Consider the following 19,755-nt stretch of genomic DNA (forward strand, 5'->3'; position numbering starts at 1 on the left):
CTTCTGAATTTGTATGCAGACTTGTTTGTGATTTTTGGAGATTTTTTTGTGATGATGCGAAACAGTGCCCAGCTTTCATCCAATTCTAAAGGAGAAAATGACTTAACAAGTTGAATCAGCATTTGAGGGAGACTTTGAGATTTTATTTTTGTTCATTTTATCACTCTTGAAGATTGAGCTAATGACACAACCTTTATTTCATCAGTACCTGGCTCAATATTTATGAAGGCCCAGAAGGACCTGTGCTCAGTGATAATGTTAAGCAAATGCAGAAACAGTGGGAGTTGCTATGAATTTGAATGAGAATTCAACTGAATTGGTTGTCCTGAGATTTTTTTTTTTCTTTAAAGAGCAGAGATCTGGCCACAAGCAGATGAGGATTAAATTGCAGAGGGAGGATGATAGGTACAGACTTAGTGCTAAGATTCGGTAGTCCAGTGGGACTCCATGACTGTTAGAAGTTAATGCAGAATGACAGATTGATGCTTTGAGTGGATTTTTTCCTCTCACACAAACAAGTCTCTAATTAAGGCATTTTATGTTTATATAGTTGTCACATCCAATAATTTAAAATTATCCTAATTTAAAACAGCATTTACAAAACTCTAATTAGACTGCTAATATTATGAATTTTCAAGGACTCATGTTCTCTTTCCCTGATGAAAATAAAGAGAAGAAAATCCCCCCACATCAGCCAGCCAGCACCTGATTCTAAAGGTGATAGTTTACTTACGGTGAGCATAGGTTATAGCTCTGGAAATGGAGGGGGGAGCTACATTCCTTACTCAAGGTCTCATTCAAGTCAGGGAGCAGATTATTAATTTTCTGAAGTGGTTTTGCTCATATCATAAAATATGAAGCGAGTTTAGCTTTAAGGAATTTGCAAACGTCAGTGACTCCCTAAGAGCCACTGATTTAAAAATCTTGTCCATCACAAAAAAAAAAAAAAAAAAAAAAAAAAAAAGGCACGGGGAACAGTAAACACAACATAAAAAAAGATCAAGATGAATTTGTTTCAATATTCTGTTTTAAAATGAAAGTTGGAATAGATTTGATGTATGTGTGTATGGAGAAAAAGGTCATACTTTTTCTCTTGATTACAGCCCTTAAAAGAAATGGAGATAGCTAGCAGTCAAATCTCCATCACTTTCACTGCAGAAATTGTGCCAATTAAAGATGCCTGGGGCTCTCCAAGCTCAGAATGTTTATGCCAGTATTTTTTCTTCAATTATTCTGAAACACCAAATGTGAAAACAAATAGCTTAGATTAGTACAGGGTTGGAAAACCAAGAGCTGAAGGAAAGAGCTAGTGATAAACCACAGCAGAGCATAGTAGGGTGACCTTCCTTTATACAAGCCTGGGTATAGGTTTTCGCAGAAAGATTTTTCAGGTGGAAAGTAAGGGGAAGCATTTCCTTTCCTTGTCACCCAACCGTTTCATTTTTCATAATATACTCAGGAGAAACTCTCAAGCTTGTATGGAGATATGGACAAGATGGGTCATAACATCTTTGATTGAAGTAGAAGTCCAGAGACAATCCAAATCAATCCAATCAATCCAATCAATCAGAAACTGGGGAATAAGTGGAGAGTATTCATACAATGACATTTTACATGATAGATTAAACACACTACAAGATGGCCCCCAAATATGGATGAATCTGGGTGATGGTGAAAAAATATGTTCCAACATATTATGGCAGGATATCTTTTTATTAAGCTGAAAATCCCTAAAATGGAGGCAAGTGAACTGAATAAAAAGAAAAGCAAGGGGATTATGGGTATAGAATTTACTATGATGTGGAAAGTTTGGCCAGGTGTAGGGGGGGCAGGAGTTTGAGATAAGGAGACTTGACCTGTGGTGAACTATATTCAAGGTTCTGGCTTTTGTTTTAGGTGATGGGTTTGCAGGTACTTATTATATTATTAAAAATAACTAAAGAAAGTGGGCCATGCGTGAACTAATGATGAACGTGCATTTTGAGCTAAAATAACCAGTTCAATGAGAAAATAAAAACAAAGCGTACCTTATGGATTTCCTCAAGCTGAGGCTGTGAATGGGGTGGGAAAAGATCCGGGATGTTGCTGTTGGTTTTCTTTCATGAAAAAACAAATGCATTCACTGAAATAAAGTGAAATGCCATATAATTCAGAGGCTTGGGATAAAGACAGAGACAAGTTAAAAATATGACTGGTTTTTTCCAGAATAATTATAGGGAATGAAAACTGGGGACTTGTGCATCCTATTCTTTAGGGCCAATTCAAACTCTCACTTCTTTTACGCAGACTTAACGTTTTCTAACTCTTATTATAAAGAACAAAGAATTTTAAAGATACACAAAACTAGAACAGTGTAGTAAACCCTCATATGTACACATCTCCCAGATTCAACAGTTGTTTTATGAGCACACAATAAGTTTGCCCACTATTCCAAATCAGTTTCCAGGTGTTTTTGAAGAAAATCCTAGATATTTTTACCTATAAAGATTATAGGATGCAGCCCTAGACACTAGTTTGTGTGGCTATAAATAAATGCCCACTGAAATAGTTCATAAATTTTATAATCTATTCCAAGATCATATTATAATCACATATTAAAGTTTTAGATATTTAATCATGTAGAATTTATTTTTGTTAGGCATGAGAAAGGGGCCGAATATAGATTTTCTAAGTAGAAAATTATGTTATCTGCAAATGAAGTTTTATCTTTCTTTTAAATATTCACATCTCATTTCTTTTCCATGTCTTAGAGCATCGGCTGAGTCTTTCAGATTAATGCTGAATAAGTCTGGTGATACTAATCATCATTGTTTTATTCTGTCTTTAATGGAAAGGCTTAGAAAATTTCTGTATATGAAATTTACTGTAGGTTGATACTGTTTATCGAGGGGTTTCCTTTTTACCTCATTAAACGTTTTATAAATGTTGAATTTTATCACATGCTTTTCTATTATCCATTGAGAGGATAATACAGGTTTTTTTCTTTATTCTCTGTTAGAAATAACGTTAATGAATTCTCTACTGTTGAACTGTTCTTGTACTCCTGTAATAAAATCTACTTGCTTGGGCTCTATTACTAATACATTACTATTTAGGATGGGTCATCCATATTATTATATAAGATGGCTTTGTGTTATTCTTCAGTTTTGTTTCTAGGAAAATGTTAGCCTTGAAAATTCTTTGGAAAGGTTTCTATTTTCTCATGGTCGAGAAAAATTAAGTAGCAGATAAGTCATTTTTAAAATCCTCTAGGATTGGAGTTCCCGTTGTGGCTCAGCAGTTAATGAAACTGACTAGCATCCATGAGGATGTGGGTTTGATCCCTGGCCTTGCTGAGTGGGTTAAGGATCTGGCGTTGTTGTGAGCTGCAGTGTAGGTCGCAGATGCAGCTCAGATCGTGCATTTCTGTGGCTCTGGTGTAGGCCAGTGACTACAGTTCCGATTGGAACTCTAGCCTGGGAAACTCCATATGCCGTGTGGGCGCGGCCTTAAAGAGACCAAAAAAATAAATAAATAAAAATAAAATCATCTAGGCTTGATATCATTTTAGAGTTCAAGCTATGTGCCAGATATGTGAATGAACTTATTGTTCAAATATGCTGCTCTTTTTCCACTTGCAATTGCCCACCCAATATTTAATATTTCTCCCAGTTTTTCCAAAGATTTTTTTCAGTTTTGTCTTTTTAGGACTGCACCTGTGACATATGGAAGTTCCCAGGCTAGGGGTTGAATCAGTGTTGTAGCTGCCAGCTTACGCAACAGCAACTTGGGATCCAAGCCACATTTACGACCTACACCACAGCTCATGGCAACAGCAGATCTTTTACCCACTGAGGGCCAGGGATTGAACATGCATCATCATGGATACTAGTCAGGTTTGTTACTGCTGAGCCACAGTGGGAACTCCTCCAAATATAATTGCACTGAGAACGAGGTTTGCATTTAGCAAATCCTCCAGGTATCAGGACCCACCTGCTTTAGAGGGTAGTGGGAAGTTATAAGTAACCAAAAAAAAAGGATAGTTTTTTTTTCCTACTGCATGTTGACCTTTACACCAAGGCATTTATTTATGTATGGAACAAGAGTGAGCATGTGTTTTAACACAGTTTCCCTTTACTGTATACAGAATTACATCTGGATCTTGACGTTGAACAGCAACCTGATTCCAGCCCACTGTAGGGAGGTGTGAGCCTCCTCATATACATGAATGCTCTAGCCAGCTTCCTAGATAACACACTCATTAATCTGTCTCCATTGAAAGTAGATCTTTGTCTCTATTTATTCATTAGTTTCTTACCTCTTCTGAGAGGTGTAAGAGGTCATTTTTTTTTTTCCTGTTTGGTTGGAGAATGTTGCTGATGTTTTTTTTTCTGATTTTGAACTAATCCATACACTACTTTTATTATTACTCCATGACTATTTGAAAAAAAAAAAAAGTATTTATACTAGTCTGCTCTGTGTATGTGACCTCCCATTATGGTTCTTGCAACTTTCAGGACAGAGTCTGGTGACCAAAGAGGCAAAGTCTTAATCCAAAATGGCATTTGTTTAGGGGCTTCAGCTTTCCAAATAGGATTGTTCTGTCCTTTCCTACTGGGCCTGCTAACCCCCTGCCCACTGGACCTTGCTTCTATCCATAACACCCCTGCCCCTGCCAGTGCTTGGTACTATGTTAATCTGCAGTTTTCAGAATTTTGATCACTGGTCAAACTCTCAAATTATATGTTTGTGTGCCTATTAATTGTCTTTTCACTGAAATATAAGCACTATGAGACCTGGCACTTTGTCTTTTTTTTCTTTTTTCTTTTTATGGCCTCACCTGTGGCATGTGGCAGTTCCTAAGCCAGGAGTTGCATCAAAGATGCAAATGAGTCCTACGCCACAGCCACGGCAACACCTGATCTCAGCTGCATGTGTGACCTACTCTGCAGCTTGCAGCTATGCCAGATCCTTAACCCCTGAGTGAAGCCAGGGATGGAACCCACAGCCTCACAGGCACTGTCTGGTTCTTAAACTGCTGAGCCATGGTGGGAACTCCCTCACTTTGTTAGTCTTATATGCCATTGCATTCTTCATGCCCAGATGAATTGAACGTTGGATAAATGAATAGAAGGCTAGTGGCGAGGATCAGGAGGCCCAGCATCAGATGTCCCCCAGAAAGGTCCTCATGTGGCAGCAGAGTTCCTGAGATCTTTGACCAGGCCCGGCTCCCTAGATGTTGGATAGTAAAGATGGTGTGGGCCTTTCCAGGTGGAATTTGGGGGATGTTACCTGTCAAAAAAAGTTGTTGGGGGTAATTTCCTGATTACTGTAAAGAGAAAGAATGGCACTTGCAGTCAGCCCGTGATTCCTTGAAGAGCAGCCTGCCCATCCTCTTTACCGATCTCTTCCTTCAGTGTGCTAAGCTTTTCAGGTGTTAAAGTGTGGCTTCTGAATGCAGTCATAGTGGTTGGTACCATATCATGAGAGGCCTGGTTATGACAGGGACTGTTCCGTGCCTGTCTTTGATTACTTGGGTGAGCTTAACCTCAATTAAGGAAATGGAGCATTCACCTGATGAATTCAAGGTAGGCAGATGGCACTGCCACAGCTGTCTGGGATGCCAGGTGGAGGGAGGGAATTTAGATCTGAGTGAGAGCATCACCTTCTTAGGAAGCAACTGTGCCATCTGCTCTTCTAGGGCTGTGTTACACAACAGGCGCTTTAACTCTTTCAGGGAACAGCTTTCCAGGACACACATTCCTATGCAATTCACCCAAAGGGGTGTGAATGTATTTAAAGGGAGAGGAGCAGTTTACTCTCTTCTCACTGACAAGAGCAGGGTAAAACTGTGTGCCCACAGAACAGGGCTCCCTCGATATACCTGGGAAGAGGCAGTAAGAATTGTCTCATGTTTTATTGGGAAGCGAGGGCAGCAGAGCCAAAGATGTGGTCTATGTGAGGTGAAACAGAAGGCAGGGGAGAAAACAACTTCAGTTAACTCTGGAGGCCCTTACAGAACAAATGGCAGGATAGTTCTCATTTTGATCCATGGCTAGGTGTGGCTGCTCAGCCATTTGGAGTGGAATTTTCCACCCAAACCAGTAAATGAACACAATGTTTATTTAGCTAAGCCACTTTGTTTTTATGTGTCACCTGCTATTCCTTTCAGCAAACTGAGTATTTAGATAAAGCTCTGTGCTGGGTACTATCAAGGATATGAGAACAAAGAAGATAAAGTTCCTGTTTGTCCCACATTTCGGCTGGTGGAGGCACCAGACACATGCCTAAACAATTGTAGTACATGGTCAGACTTTGGTAAATTCTCAGAGAGGTCCTTCTCTCTGCATGCATTGAGGTTGTCTGAGTCTGGGCTAAAAAGTGAAGTAGAGATGCCATCCTTTTTCTGATTGAACTCACTCCTGCCATTCCAAATTAAATTCTTTAACAAACTTGAACTGAACTCCCAAGTTCACTGTTGAAAAGCTAGAATAGGATATAGGCAAATTCTGGGGGAAGGGAATATGCCTGGCCTTGTTGGCAAGGAAGAAGGGGGGAAACTTGGGAAGAGAGAGAGGATATTTATGTAGAAGACTAGCTAATATAAATTGAGAAAAGGAATCTTAAAGCCATTTAGTACTCAGGGTGAATTCTGGGAAAACAAAGATGGTTGTGCTGTGTAGAGACCTGGTGTGAGCCAGGAGGTGTGTGGTCCATGGAGGTGGTGAATTACATGGAGGAGGAAGAGATCTTGGATCAGCTTTCTTATCTTAGGATAGGATCTGGCTCACGTTAGTCCATCTTTCTGTCTACCAGCTCACAAGCTACCGTGGAACTGACCAACATGGGCACTCGAGTCTGATGAGTCCTGTTCTGAAAATCTGGAATCTCATGGCAGACTGGCAAAGGAGGTATGGGGCCCGGTAGATCCTGCCTATGGGAAGCCCAGCAATAACAGGATATGCCACAAAGAGTGCTGTCACTAACCTTCCCTCCCTGCGGATGATTTTCAGTTGTGTTTGTACAAACTGCACATCCTCTTTTTGTTTGCTGTGTGTGTTTTCTGCTCCCGTGTGTGGTATTTCCTGTGCTTTGGTGACAGAGATGGTTTTTAAAAATTTGTTCCTGTTGTCAGTCCCAAAGTCTGAGCTGAAAATGAATCTCCCTTTAGGCAGAAATATGGTTGCCATGTTGCCTGCTCTGTAGCACTTGTAAATCATTTTCTTGTCAACAGCGGAGTTTACCATTTATCCAACTTTCTTCGCTTTGATCTGGGCCACATTTGAAAAGTCAAAACGTTTATAGATACAGGAGAAAAGCTGTAATAGAGAGACCTACACTTAGCTTATGTTTCCCAACTATTACCCTACTCTTTATACTCCCTTCTCTGATGTGGGAAGCTGCAGGGAACAGTGACAACATAGATCTGACACATGCGACTGGTTAAGCTTCAGCACATAGGGCATATTTGCATCCCAGGTTGGTGTCTCTTAAAATGTGGGGCTAGGTCTCCACTAGTCCTTATTGTACCCATCAGAATGTGGCTGATGGACTATTCTGAGCTGGACAACTGGCCAAAGTTGAGGAAACATGAATCTTTCTCTTAGAGACTAAAGTCCATCATCTAATAGGGTGTTGTTAACAGATGAGTCATCCTTACAGCTCTTGGAAAGGTTTAGCAACTTCTGCCCCTGAGGTCCTATAAGGAAAAGTTGAATCAGGAGATGAATGATGGAGAAAGGAAGAGAGGGAAATGGAAAAGAAGAGAAAAAAGATCTGAGCCTTTGTTCTGTTTTCATCCTCTGCCCCTTCCTTTGCAGTTTCCGTTCCTCTCCCATCTCTTTCTTTCTAGATGACGTTCTCATCTTTTATTACATACATAAATCTGGCCTCTCTTGGCTTCTTTCGTTTGCCAGTTCTGCCCATTATCATCAGTCAGCCCTGTTGAAGTGGACTGTCCTAGTCTTCTTTGTCTGGTCCTTTGATGGAAGGGCACCTTCTGCACTCCTTGCAGTCTTAGGTGGACTGTAAATCATTGGAACCTCTTATCCCAGGATGATCAGAGTAACCCATTCGCTTGGCCAGAGAGTTTGGCTCAGAGTGGATGTGTGACCATTTTGACCAAAGCAGAGAAATCAAAGTCTTCCCTGAAAGTGACTATATATAGAGAAAGCCTTTTTAAAATTTTTTTCCCAAGGTTGCGAGAGGGGGTTAGGTAAGAACCTCTCCTGGATGTTTTGCCCACCATATAGGAGGGTGTTCTGGAATGTAAAGCCAAGAATTAAAAATAAAGCTATGAGAGGGAAAAAGAGAAATGGCTCTGACACCATGACACCACCTTCTGAATTCCTTGATTTTGAACCATGACTAAAATGTGTTGAACACCTGAACTTCCCAGATAAAGGATCCAAGAAATGTGCTTTTCCTTGTACAATATTTGATTCTGTTAAACATATTCAGGAAATATTTGGTCTGTGCCAAAAGGTCTTTTGTATTTTGTTCTGCCCAAAGCCATTTTACGTGGACCAGGTGTCTTATGGATGTTTTGGAACGAATGTCTACTAACCATCCTTTTAGTTTAAGTTGATCTGAGTTGTATTTCTTTCTTGCTTGCTTTTTAGGGATGCACCCATGGTGTATGGCACTTCCAAGGCTGGGGTCACGTCGGAGCTGCAGCTGCCAGCTTATGCCACAGCCACAGCAACATGGGATCTGAGCCGCATCTGTGACCTACACCACCATTCACCACAACACCGGATCCTTAACCAACGGGAGCGAGGCCAGGGATCAAGCATGTATCCTCATGGAAACCAGTATGGTTTATAACCTGCTGAGCCACAATGGGAACTCCTGTGCTTCTTTTTTTAAATTTAAAATTTTCCCATTTTGAAGGTTTTATTGAAGTGTACAACGTTGTGGTAATTCCTGCTGTACAGCAAAGTTACACAGTCATAACCATTCTTTTTTAGATTCTTTTCACATAGAGAATATTGGGTACAGTTCCCTGTACTATACTGCAGGTCCCCATTGACTATCCATTTCATATACAATAGTGTCCATATGCCAATCCCAAACCCCCAACATCCCTCTCCCACACCTGTCCCCTTTAGTAACCATAAGTTTGTTTTCAACATCTGTATCTGTTTTGTAAATATGTTCATGTGTATTATTTTTTTAGACTCCAAATATGAGCAAGATCATATGGCATTTGTCCTGTGTCTGACTTACTTCACTTAGTATGATAATCTCTAGGTCCATCCATCTTGCTGTGAATATTGCTGCAGTGAACATTGGGGTGCCTGTATCTTTTTGAATTATGGTTTTCTCTGGATATATGCTCAGAATGTAGGATTGCTGGATCCATTTGGTAGTTCTATTTTTAGGTTTTAGAGGAGCCTCCATACTGTTTCCCACAGTGGTTTTACAAATTTACCTTCCCCCCTGACAGTGTAGGAGGGTTCCCTTTTCTCCACACCCTCTCCAGCATTTATTTGCAGACATTTTGATGATGGCCATTCTGACAGGTGTGAGGTGATATCACGTAGTTTTGATTTGCATTTCTCTATTAGCGATGTTGAGCATCTTTTCATGTTTTTTTTTTTTTCATCTATGTGTCTTATTTGGAGAAATGTCTATTTAAATCTTCTGCCCATTTTTTCATAGTTTTTTTTTAATATTGAGCTGTATGAGTTGCTCATAAGTTTTGGAATTAATCCCTTGTTAGCCACTTCATTTGCAAATATTTTCTCCCATTCTGTGGGTTGTCTTTTCATTCATTTTATTTATGGTTTCCTTTGCCATGAAAACTCTTAAGTTTAATTAGGTCCATTTGTTTGTTATTTTTATTACTCTAGGAGGTGCATCTGAAAAGATTGTGCTGTGGTTTATGTCAAAGAGTGTTCTGCCTACGTTTTCCTCTAAGAGTTTTTATAGTGTCTGGCCTTACATTTAGTGCATGGTGTCAGGGAATGTTCTAATTTCATTCTTTAACACGAAGCTGTCAGGTTTCCCAGCACCACTTATTGAAGTCTTTTTTTTTTTTTTAAGGTTTTAGGGCTGCACCCACAGCATATGGAAGACCTCAGGCTAGGGGTCAAATCAGTGTTGTAGCTGTCAGCCTACGTCGTGGCCACAGCCACAGCAATGTAGGATCCAAGCCATGTCTGCAACCTATACCACAGTTCATGGCAAAGCTGGATCCCTGACCTACTGAGTGAGGCCAGGGATTGAATCTGCATCCTCGTGGATACTAGCCGGATTCACTTCTGCTGTGCTACAATGGGAACTCCTGAAGAGACTGTTTTAACTAAGTTGTTTCTATTATAAGCTGATTAGCACAACAAAGATCAAATGCGCAAAGAGTAGAGAAGAATTTCTACAATTTTCCTCAGGTTAATCAGAGTTGGTTCTTATTAGTTGCTACCAATAACATCTTAAAACAATACTTTGGAAAAACAATACATTTGGTGACAACCAACTAAACAACCACAGCCAGTGTTCTGCTTTGCCACATGTCTAAGACTTGAATACAGTCCCATGGAATTGTTTATAAAGTGTCCACTTCGGTCTCCATTTTCATAACTCATTGTTTGTGTCAGATTTTGTCTATTAATACTCAGCACTGTTCCTGCTCTTCTTCCTTGCATGTTCCAGGGGCTAAAAGCCTGGAAATTAAATTTCTTAAACTCCTATCCAAAAGGCTTCCAGTTAGATTCTGTAAATAAGAGTCACTTTGGCAACGTCTGGAAGGTCTGCAGAAGGGACAGCCATTCTTTTCCAGCATCAGCCATGGAAAACATGGAGGAATCAGCAGATGGCAGATATGGGGTTTGGGGGTGGTTTCTGGGTTTTCCTGAAAAATCAGTTCAGTACTGCAGGCACCTGACATCTTTGGCAGAAAGTTTTAGCTGCTTCTGGGCAACCTCGTAAGGGCTATTGGAGCTATAAGCTGCTGAAATCATTGGCAGAATCACTGACTTCTCTGACTTCCTAAGAGCCAGCAGCCCTCCTGACCATAACTCCTGCAGCCTGTCTAATGTTTATGTAAGCCTCTGCTTTCCTGTATGTAGTCTCTTTTTTAACTGAGATACCTAGAGTGGCTTCTGTTTCTCTAACAAACCCCCCGACTGGATCACTTTATCTTGTATCATAGTATATGGAGGACTGAGAAAGATCATGCAGTGATGGTCACAATTACCATCTTTCAACTCTGAAAACGGGGAAGCCCCTACTGTCTCTTCTACTGCTAGAGTGAAAGTAGTCATCAAATCCAATCGATTCTGAGAGGCCCTGAGGAGAAATGATCTGTTTCCTTATTCATGCCGAAGGCGAAGGCTTTTTATTTTTTTGTCTTTTTGCTATTTCTTGGGCCTCTCCCGCGGCATATGGAGGTTCCCAGGCTAGGGGTCTAATCGGAGCTGTAGCTGCCAGCCTACGCCAGAGCCACAGCAACGCAGGATCCAAGCTGCGTCTGCAACCTACACCACAGCTCACAGCAACGCGGATTGTTAACCCACTGAGCAAGGGCAGGGATCGAACCCGCAACCTCATGGTTCCTAGTCGGATTCATTAACCACTGCACCACGATGGGAACTCCCGAAGGCTTTTTAGAAGCCCTAGTGTTCTGAGTGTTAGTTGTCTGGGTGGGAAGAACTCAGGAGGCATGCCCGTTGAATTCCAGTTGTAAATGAAGGGTAAAGGGGGCCACTGGCTCCAAATGTAAATTCCAAAGACTGTCCTCTGGATCTGGGAATTTTATTTTGCTTAACTGCTTGGAAAAATGCAATATGCTTGCTTCTCTGATTTTGTTGAATTTTGCCCTTTAATGTCCTCAACATTCCACTGCCATCCCTTGATGACTTCTAGACAGTTTTAGTCAGGGTAGTTGCGGCTATGTCATGCTTAAATACTCCACCATCTCAGGAGCATATGGTTTGTTTTTCATCACTGCTCCTGGTCTTATCCTGCCTAGGTAGCTCTCCCAGGGAACATTCCTTCAGGACATGATGTGGGGACCCAGGGTTCATCCACGGTGTGACTATGCCCCTCTCAAAGTTTATACTGTCACCACTGTAGGGGTGAGAGAGGACCATGATCACGCAGGGGTCTTGTCTTCAGGCCTGGGTGTGTTAAATATCCCTGCAACGTACTTTGCGCTGGTCAGATCCCATAGCCATAAGGGAGGCTTGGCGGTGTGGACTTCCTGTGTTATTAGTGAGCGTTTAGCTCGCCTCAGCCAGATTCTGCTAGCCATCCCTTTCCTGTTCCATACTGGGTCCTACCCCACAGACATGACCATACTTTAACAGTTTTTGCTCCCCAAAGAGTTCTTTTACTTAAGCTGTGCCCTTTATCTAGATCCACAAGGCTCTCATTTTTCTTATTTTGATGAGGTCAAATTAAACACGATGCTTAATCATACTGCTTATAACCATCAGTGATTAATTTTCTTTTATCATCTTAACTGCACAGGGAGAGTAGGACGGGTGACTCTACTGCCTCCATGATGAAGTGTTTCCTTGTCACTCATCTTCAGAAATCCCCTTTGACTCTTCAAAACAACTAGCATCTGAAGTACACACCAGAAGTTCCCAAACACTAATGTCCATCAGGATCATCTAAAAGGCTTAATGCTATGACAGAAATGGCCTGCCTCCCTACCCTCTGGAGTTTCAGATTTCATTTGGGATGAGGTGGGGTCTGAGAATTTGCATTTCTTGTAAGTTTCCAAGTGATGCTGATGCAGCTGGTGTGGGGGACCATCCTTTGAGAACCACTGATGTATACATACTAAGTATTTTAGCATGAAATTTTCTGTCATTTAATTATTTGCTTTTTTTCCCACATTCAAATCAATAACATTTTGAGCACCTACTGTGGGCAAGGTCTGTTGCCATCTGGTGTTCATGGTTATCAGTTAAATTTCAAGGACATGTTTTTGATGCACTTATTTTTTGTATCCTTTATCATGTTAGTAGGTAATCATTTCATATCCATTAACTGATTGGTGTGAACCAATACAATTGACTTTTATTATCTCTTTACTTAAAGCAAAAAGCGATTGTCAACATGAACATAGGCCATATGAAAACATGGTGATTGTGATTATGAAAACCTGTGATGTAGTCTTTTTCACTTCTCAGATCAGATTGTCTATTTGTTGGGATAGTCTTACTCTGTTAGGTTAATATCCTCAAGCAGTTTAATAAACATGACATGTGAATTGTTGAATTTCATGTCCTCAGACATACTCAGTCAAAGGTATTGCAAAAGTGTTATAGGTAATTAGACTTAGCTCTTAATGAAAAGACATTTTGCCTTTCTAGATATTAGTGGAAGTGAATTGCAAACCTGCCAGACCTTGTTTAGCTCAGTAAAGAGGCTCTGAGATTTTAATTTTGCCCTGATGCTTCTTGCCTAAAGGTGAATTTTACTCAAGGGTATTGATCCTGTTTTATTATAATGCTCAGTATTTTTGCCATGGGATATTTTAGCTCCACAGAGGAACCTATGAGTTGGAAGTCATGTACTATTCTGGAACAATATCAGCTACCTAGAAATGATTATTGTTCTGGTGACATTTGGGGATTATACTCAATTTCCTGAAATAGTTTGCAACTAATTTTCTCTTATCTAAAACTTCGCTTCAATATTAAAAATCAACTCTGTGCTCTGGATAGAAGCTGCATGTCATATAAATTCAATGGTCTAAACTTTTAAGTTTCTTTGAAAATGTTTCAAAAGTTGAAGTATGAAATTCTTCATATTTATACAACAAAATCACCTTACTTTTACATCAGAGTAAGTCTCACTCTTTCTTTTTTCCACCATTTTTTCGTGTTTCACCTGTTCAAACACATTTCTGACTCAAGTTGCAAAAACGTGTCCAAAGTTGTTGGGAATGTGCCATGAGAAGAAACTTTCTCTTTAATTTACTTCCCTTTATTTCTAGCTTGGTGGAGGAACAGCCTCTGGCTCTTTCTTCAGCACTCCAATTTTTTGCCCTCAAATTGGGGCTGCTTTTTGATCTTCTAGAGTTCTACAAGGGAATAAATATGCATGCAGATAAAAGGGAAATACGGATAAAATATATTTCGACTTTCTAAAACCTTTGACAGTATTTGCATAAAAAACTTATTAAAAGTTAAGTCACTATAGCATTATTTTGTCAATGGAGGCAACCAGCTTAAAGTATAGAAAGAAAGTATTAAAGGGCATTTCTCTGTGAGGAAAAATGAATTCATAGGGATCAATTATAAGATAAATTAGAGGTAATGATCTCTAAAATAAGTGGGTAAGCTTTGAAGGTAATATATTGATCTTCCAGACTCCAAGTTGATGTATTTTGAAAATGCTATGAAAATGAACACATGAGTAGGTATGGATACTTATAAGGGACTATGTCTTGGGATAAATTCTCATACCTCATTCTGAGGAAATCTTTGATCAAACAAATTAAACTGAGGTCTATATTGTAGAGCCTTGTGGATATCTGAGTATAGACAGAGTATAGGGTGGTCCTCAAATTTATTCGATCATGACACGCTTTTGCCTCTGAGCATTTTTAACAATTCCTGGAATGCTAGCAATCTCTAGGTTATAAGTTTTTGAAATGTCGATCTCAGTTATTGTTATTTGGTGATGATCATTCTTAGGAGTCATTATATGTGTTAATTAAAACAGTTGTCCCTGGCATTAAATGAGCAACTAGTATTTAGAACTATTAAAAAGAATCTTAAAAACAAAAGTAGATGTTCCTGTCACGGCGCAGCGGAAATGAGTCCGACTAGGAACCATGAGGTTCCAAGTTCTGATCTCTGGCCTCGCTCAGTGGGTTAAGGATCTAGTGTTGCCATGAGCTGTGGTGTAGATCGCAGATGTGGCTCGGATCTTGCGTTGCTGTGGCTCTGGTGTAGGCTGGCAGCTATAGCTCCAATTGTACCCCTAGCCTGGGAACCTCCATGTGCTGAGGGTGTGGCCCTAAAACGACAAAAAGACCAAAAACAAAAACAAAAAAAAATGCATGTAGAAACCTTCATTAGGTTTACAGAGAACATCGAGTGCAGAAGGTGTATGTATAGGCTTCCATATCGCAGCAGAATAAGCCTGGCTAATACTCTGGTATGGATGACTTTTTTTTTTTTTTTTTGCTTTTTTAGAGCCACACTCACAGCATGTGGAAGTTCTCAGGCTAGGGGTCAAATCAGAGCTGCCGCTGCTAGCCTACGTCACAGCAACACAGGATCTGAGCTATGTCTGGCAACCATCAGATACTTAACCCACTGAGGAAGGCCAAGGATTGAACCTGTATCCTTGTGGATATTAATCAGGTTAACCCGCTGAGCCATAGTGGGAATTTCTGGTATGAATGACCTTGAACTTCTTTTTTTTTTTTTTTTTTTTGGTCTTTTTGGGGGCTGCACCTGTGGCATATGCAAGTTCCCAAGCTAGGGGTTGAATTGGAGCTACAGCTGCCAGCCTACACCACCACTACAGCAACTTGGTATCTGAGCCGCATCTGTGACCTACACCACAGCTCACAGCAACACCAGATCCTTAACCCACTGAACAAGGCCAAGGGTCGAATCCAAGTCCTCATGGATACTAGTTGGGTTCGTTAACTGCTGATCCATGAGGGGAACTCCTGCGATTTTGAACTTGTTGCTTTTAGTCCACTCTCCTCTGGTCAGAAATGAAGCCACACCTCTGTCTGCATGTGATCTGGCTGAGGAGGCTCAGTGAATGCATCTGAGGAAGGATTTGGAAAATTCCAAAATTCTTAAACTTGCTTGGATGCCCTTGAATAAGCACATGACATGGCGTGGTAAACCCTGATGGGGAGAGTTTACATGAGGTTTGGGATAGAATCATCACAACAGTATCAGCAACTGACAGGCTGATTATAATGGGGAATTTAATGCACAAGTTGGCAGCAGTACCAAGGGACCAGAAAACTCTATAGCTGTTATTGGCTCTGGCCCAGCAAACTCACCACGTTTCAGCCTAGAATCACCAGCCTTCTCCTTTGCTACAAGTTACATTGCAAATGACTGCTCTAAGGGGTCTCAGACTTGTGGGACCACAGTCATTCCACCTTGACTTCCTAGCTCAGTATGCTCTTCCCTGCCTGTTCTCTCAGCTTTCTAGTCTGATCTAACTTTGGTGTTCCAAACTGGTAATTACTGCCTTATTGTGAGAAAAATTGTTTGGATGTTTATGCTGGTCTCTCCTGCCTGTCTACCAGGGGAAAAAAAAAAATAGAGAAAAGCATCCTAGCTGTACCAGATTCTGCCTAGAGCTATCTTGCAACCATGTCATTTTCAGAGGCTGCTGCCTAATACCTTGTAGTCTAAGGAGCAAGCAGCAGATGCCAAAGTGTAATGGGAGGAGCGTGGATGATGTGTTTAGAAGAAGATATTTAAATCCTTCCTCTCCACCTTATCAACTCTCTAATCCTGGGGAAATTAACTCTTTGCACCTCAGATTCTTATCTGTAGTGTGGACATACTAAGACTCACCTAATAGATACATTAATAACAGCAATAATAAAGGCAACTAATAATAGTGACACCTTTTGTTTAAATAAGTGCCCTGCTTTCAGATCTATTTTGCTAGATAATAAAACCAGAAATAGAAGAATGACTCCCATCCTTTGAGACAAAAATGCAACAGTTTCTCTACACCAGAGGAAATAAGGGGACCAATCCAGAATTACCCCCAACACCTTTTTCCTCAGAGAGGTCCTTCCAGTTATGGCTTAATCTAATTAGAAAGCAGGATTATAGTAGGTTATGTTTTTCCTGCTTAAGTATAATTCCCTTTCAGAGGTTGCTGTGATTGAAAAAGCAAATAAATAGAATTTCTTTCCCACTACGGATTTCTTTTGTTAGAAAATACAGGAGGCATAACTCTCCCAGACCTCAAGCAATATTACAAAACCACAGTCAACAAGACAGTGTGGTGCTGGTACCAAGACAGACAGACAGACTGATGGAACAGAATACAGAACTCAGAAATAAACCCTGACACCAATGGTCAATTAAACTTTGACAGAGGAGGCAAGAACATAAAATGGGAAAACAGTTTTTCAGCAAGAATTGCTGGGAAACCTGGACAGTTGCATGCAAATCAATGAAACTAGAACCCCACCCTCACACCATGCACAAAAATAAACACAAAATGACTGAAAGACTTAAATATAAGACAAGACAGCATCAAACTCCTGGAAGAGAAAATAGGCAAAACATTCTCTGACATCAACCTTACAAATGTTTTCTCAGGTCAGTCTCCAAAAGCAAGAGAAATAAAAGCAAAAATAAACTAATGGGAAATTCAAATCAAACTAACAAGCTTTTGCACAGCAAAGGAAACCAAAAAGAAAACAAAAAGACAACTTTCAGAATGGGAGAAAATAGTTTCAAATGATGCAACTGACAAGGGCTTAATCCCTAAAATATACAAACAGCTTATACAACTCAACAGCAAAAAAGCCAACAACCCAATGGAAAAATGGGCAAAAGACCTGAATGGACATTTTTGCAAGAAGATGTGCAGATGGCCAACAAGCACATGAAAAAATGCTCAGCATCTCTGATAATTAGAGAAATGCAAATCAAAACTACCACGAGATACCACCTCACACCAGTCAGAATGGCCATCATTAATAAGTCCACAAATAACAAGTGCTGGAGGGGGTGTGGGGAAAAGGGAACCCTCCTGCACTGTTGGTGGGAATGTAAGCTGGTACAACCACTGTGGAGAACAGTCTGGAGGTACCTTAGAAAACTATACATAGAACTACCATATGACCCAGCAATCCCACTCTTAGGCATATATCTGGACAAAATTTTCCTTAAAAAAGACACATGCACCCGCATGTTCATTTCAGCACTATTCACAATAGCCAAGACATGGAAACAACCTAAATGTCCATTAAGAGACGATTGTATTAGGAAGATGTGGTGTAGAATACTAGTCAGCCATAAAAAAGAATGAAATAATGCCATTTGTAGCAACATGGATGCAACTAGAGACTTTCATCCTGAGTGAAATATGTCAGAAAGAGAAAGACCAATACCATATGATATCACTCATATCTGGTATCTAATACACAGCACACATGAACCTTTCCACAGAAAAGAAACTCATGGACTTGGAGAATAGACTTGTGGTTGCCCGGGGGGAGGAGGAGAGGAAGGGTGTGGGAGGGATTGGGAGTTTGGGGTTAACAGATGCAAACTATTGCTTTTGGAATGGATTAACAATGAGATCCTGCTGTGTAGCACTGAGAACTATGTCTAGATACTTAAAAATGCAGCACGACAATGGGAGGAAAAATTATGTATACATGCATGTGTAACTGGGTCCCCATGCTGTACAGTGGGAAAAAAAAGTGTTGGGAGAAATAACAATAAAAAATAAATAAAAAAAAGAGAAAATACCTAGTCCTGTACTTAACCAAAGTGACAAGATAAATAGGGCTTGTTTACCTGAGAATCCTGTGGGGCAAATCACCAATATGTCTGTGATTACATTTCACATATGGGATACCAAACAAACACTTAATTAAGAAATTAAATAGCCCATCAAAAGAATTGAGGACTAAATTATGTCAAGATGGTTTCTATGCAAATAGCATCTTACAAATGCTGTTTGGGTTTCTGAAACTTGTTGTTAGAGGGTTTGTTTTTTTAAATGGCCCCACGTACAGCATATGGAAGTTCCCAGGCCAGGCATTGAATCTGAACTGTAGCTGTGACCTACACCACAGCTACAGCAATGCAGGATCCTTAACCTGCTGCACCCCAGCAGGAATTCCTGTGCAAACTTACTTTTACCTTGCCCTCGTAGACCTTGGCTTCCTAGGTGTAAACTAAGGAAATTAGAAAATCTTTCACGTCTTTCCCTGGCCTTTTAAGTGTATGGAACTTTGAGTAAGGTGAGAAAGAGCTTACAATTATTTAGGTACTAATGGGATTGTTACTAGGCCAGTTTCCCCAGAGAACTTTTATTTTTTGGAGATCACTCTATCTCTCAATAAAAGAGTTGCCTACCGGGTCAGGTCAAATCTCCTTTTGTTTCTCTGTTTTATCATTTATTTCCTCAGTAGTCTTGGTTGGCTACAGTTATAACTTGGCTAAGGAACGGCTGGGGATGCATGAGGTTATCAAAAGACAGATTAAAATAATCTGACACTAGAGACATCTGCAGAGAACATGGGCTAGCTAAGTTGGGGAAGCCTGGGCAGGGCTTGAGGATCCGAGTCCATTCTGTGTCCCATTTTCTCTTCAGGGCCCAGCAAATATTTATTTACCAAACATTTGCTTTTCCATCTCTATGTGAACTGCCTTCCTCCCCTTAGAAGTTCCAAACCACTTCTCCCAGCATCTATCTTTGGCTGAAGATGGTATTTAAGGGGACGATTTTGGATTTTTGGCAAGTTACATGGGTTCTCCTGTATCTCTCCATGTATACATGTTATTAAACTTTGATTTGATTTTCTCCTGTTTTTAAAAAAAGATGATCCAATTGAGTAAATATACAATGAAGCGTATTTAAGCGTAATACGTTATCATTGTCAAATCAGCTTTCCTTTCCTTCATCACTTAGTATTCTTACACCTTTTGTTTCATCTTTTGAAACAAAACCTAATTCAAGTGCAGAAGGAAAATTTTCCTTCTCTGTGTGATGTACCAGTATATTTCCAGGTGCTTTCAAAGTACGGATCCCTCAAGAAAATTTGCTTGGGATTCTGATCACAAGTTAGAAGACCAGATG

The 19,755-nt window shown here is 40.3% G+C and overlaps 1 long non-coding RNA gene across 1 annotated transcript in view; it reads right to left on the minus strand.

Moving 5' to 3' along the window:
• Positions 1–12,769: 12,769 nt before the first annotated feature.
• LOC106508959 (uncharacterized) overlaps positions 12,770–19,755 on the minus strand; it is a 98,191-nt gene continuing 91,205 nt past the window's right edge. Inside the window, exon 5 of the long non-coding RNA XR_014809002.1 lies at positions 12,770–14,017. This is a non-coding gene — a long non-coding RNA (uncharacterized LOC106508959). The remainder of the gene's footprint in view (positions 14,018–19,755) is intronic.

This window comes from Sus scrofa, chromosome 1, assembly GCF_054392235.1.
Source record: "Sus scrofa isolate SSC_HxYL_T2T_F1_AM1 chromosome 1, Sscrofa_HxYL_maternal_Yorkshire_Landrace_v2.0, whole genome shotgun sequence".
Lineage (NCBI taxonomy): Eukaryota > Metazoa > Chordata > Mammalia > Artiodactyla > Suidae > Sus > Sus scrofa.